The sequence below is a fragment of the Rhipicephalus sanguineus genome, chromosome 3, assembly GCF_013339695.2.
Source record: "Rhipicephalus sanguineus isolate Rsan-2018 chromosome 3, BIME_Rsan_1.4, whole genome shotgun sequence".
Taxonomy (NCBI): domain Eukaryota; kingdom Metazoa; phylum Arthropoda; class Arachnida; order Ixodida; family Ixodidae; genus Rhipicephalus; species Rhipicephalus sanguineus.
This window is the reverse complement of record NC_051178.1, coordinates 158,722,429-158,725,849: the sequence shown is the minus strand read 5'-3', so window position 1 is coordinate 158,725,849 and position 3,421 is coordinate 158,722,429.

Below are 3,421 nucleotides of genomic sequence, written 5' to 3'. Positions count from 1 at the left end.
ACTCGCTCGATGCGCGCATGCGCTTGCAAACGACGCGACGGAAATCGCGAAATGTTTAGCTGCTCCTTCGCTAGGAGGCGAGGCGGAGGCTTCACGAATGTGACGTCAGGGCCTCTCCTTAGTATTCCTTCCTCCATGGCGGGAAAGGTCGGCGCTAGCCGTTCGCTGAACCAGCACGCGCAACGAAAAAGTAAGTATCAAAAGACGCCGACGCACCGCTTCCTCCTCACCCACTCGGAACGACCGCCGGTAATCAGCGGTCTCGCATCAAACGCCCGGCAAAGTCTCGAAGGATCGCGAAGGAAAGCATGATGCGACGCCGAGTGACGCCACTGCGAATGAAACCGACGAGAAGCATCTCGCCCTTTCCCTAGCTTTGGCTGTGCTGCTCGCCGAAGAACACGCTAGACGCTTCTGGAACGCGGTAGCGAGGAAATAAAAGCGTGCACCGAAGACCGGCGACGTTCAGTCGGTCCGGAGATGGCGATGTTGAGTGTGGCTCCGTCAGCCAAAGAAGACGCGTCTATGGTGTTGTGCGGTCGGTCGATCAGGAAGAATCAGAGGATGACGCCGTGTGAGCCAGGGCCGTACCCAGGATTTTTTTTCGGGGGGGGGGGGGGGGGGGAGGGGGTTGTGTATAGAACGGCTGTCATTTTTTTCAGATTTATACTGGCTTATTTTCGTGAATAAATCAAGTACATCACTTACTTGTAATAATGCGATGGTACTTTTCAATTATTTGTACCCAAATAAAGAAATTGGTATGTTAACCTCAAATTCTGGTTAAAGCAAGAAATAAAAGTTTGGACAATAGCACCACCAAAGCCGGGGACACCGCGACCAATGAATGGCTCCTGATGAAGTAACACACTCAATGTAACCGCGGTAAAAAAAAAAAAAAAAAAAAAAACGGTATGTATGTGTTACAAGCTGCCACTCCAGCGTCGCCAGCGCGAAGTCGACGACGGGAACGGCAGCAGGTTAGGTCGTTCCGTACGTAAGCAGAGACAGTAGACAGTTATAGTTTAGCGTGGTAGCGGGGGTTAAAGGCCAACTCCGGCGATTTTTTGGCCATGTCAAAGTAATGGTGCTTTTATGTTCCTGAGACGCTCCTGTTACGGGCCCGATAAGCAGAAATACTCGGCAAATTGGAGAATAATTTTAAATAAGCGAAAAAGCGCAACACCGAAACCGAAACCCAACCGAGTGTACTGTCTACGTATGGCGTAGACGTTGTTACGAACGAACCGGAAGTCGTGCAAGGCATGCCGGTCACGGCGGCGCGGAGTATGAAAACTGTGACAGCCGGAAGCGCCGGCCAAACCAACGCTGTCTGTCGCCTTGTGCACAGCAGACGCTCGCTGTAGCGGCCTAAGCGCCGAAGTTAGCGGTGCCCTCGGCTGCGTCACTTCCGCCGCCTTGCCAACACTGACGTCACAGACGCAATGTTGCCAATAATTGTGGGAAGCCAGGAGGGCGTTTGCAGACAATCTTTAAAATTCATTTGCAAACAATCGGCGCATGTCTCAAGCCTGTAATTTGGCATAAATGACGGAAACGTGCAAGAGAACGTACCCAGCGAATTTCACTGAGATCCATCGACCTCGAAAAATCGCCGGATTTGGCCTTTAAGGGAATAGCGTTACCGTGCCGCAAACGTTGGTTGCGGAAAGCGTGTTTTAGTTTAGCGGGATAGCGTTTACGTGCCCAAGCCGGGACGGTGGCACCACCTAGCGAAGGGTGAATGCGTTGACGTTTTCAACTATCTTTCTTTGTATGATTTTACCACAAATGATGATCAACTCATTTTGAATTTTTGGGCTTGTGCACAGCGCATTCGCCGGAGATGTTTCCATGTGAGCTCTCAATGCGGCATCTCCACATTTTGCTCTCATCCTAAGCAGTGCGCGGAAATTTCCATCATTTTTCAATGGCAGCACTTCAGACATACTTAACGGATCAGAGTCGTCTGTGCCGCGAAGCGGTACTTCTTGCCTGCCACAGAAAAGGATTGTTAATATTATTGGCAGCAAGTTCTTGTTGTTTTCTTCCGCCAGCTTTTTAAGGCCGTGGTCAATTGTGTTAAGATGTCATGATGTGAGCGGGACCGGACTGCTAAAAAGTTCTCCGATAGCGTTGTTGACATGGCGTGGTAACTGCTCGATGCGTGGCTCTTAAAGGCGTCCATGGCTTTCTTGTAATTGGTGAACTCCTTAGTTACAAAACAGCCCAAGCGCTGGTGCTCCACTTTTCCTGCACACTCGCTTGCGAAGACTACGCAATATTTGCATAATGCTCCTTGAAGCTTCTCTGAATAAACAAGCCATGGGTAACGATGTACCCAATGAGGTTGGAACTTCAGATTTCTTTTCCCTGTGGCTGGATAATCATAGTTAGCCGGAGGGGTCCACGGATTGAGCAGTAGCTTCTCCGTCGTCTCTGGGTCATCTACATTATTGCTTTTCGAGACAAACAGCCCCAAGTTGAAAATATTCGCACTCGTCGCACAGAGGGGAGGCGAACCAGAATGTGTAGGTGCCATGCCACTCACCTTCCTTGGGTATTGCCCAGTGGTAAAGGCGTCACTTTGCACAGCGTTGACTGTAGAACAAAGGTCACTTGGAGTTGCACTGCGGCCAACATCATTTCCCGGCGGCGCATGGGTGTCATGCTTGTGTTCATTCTCATGTGATTCACTTAAACCGGTGCGTTCTCCTGAGTCGCTACAGAAGTTCCGACGCGCTTGGCTTTCCACCAATGCTGAGGAAGGCGAAGTTTTATTCTTCGAAGGAGGCGGTTCTTCTCCGCCCACTTCATCGGTTCGAACTTTCTTGAAGGCGCAAGACTCCTTTGCTTCGTTGTTGCAGAGTGTCTTTTCATTTTGCTGCCGCAATCCTGTGCACGCACAGAGAAGTGGCCAGTGGCTCCAAAGAGACGTTAGTGACTGCCTCGACTGCCTGGCGTCAATGGCGGGCAATGTTTTTTTTCCTCTCTTATCCGCTTTACAGTGGCTAGAATGTAGAAGTGTTATGAACGCGCCGGCTCCCGCGCGGCGCATGTGTTTTCTGAACGCCGCTACAGCTGGTGCGCATGCAAGCCCATTATTGTACTCCAGCTGCAGCAAACTGGATTAACGCTACTTAAAGACCTTTTCACAGAAGACTCCATGGGCACTCCATACTCCCATTAATAGACGTGACCCCCCAAGAATGCACTGCCACGACATTTGCACTCCCGTTGTACAGTCCAGAAAGGAGGTGTTGCTCCTTTCCTGTGAAAAAGTCACCTTTTCACAGACGGCTTAATTAAACAGCCGTGACCCCCCAAAAATGCACTGTGTATGCTCACGTACTCCCGCACTGCGCGCGGGAGTACGTCAGCCAGTCTTTCAGTTGATGTCATCTTCAGTGATTCGTTTCGG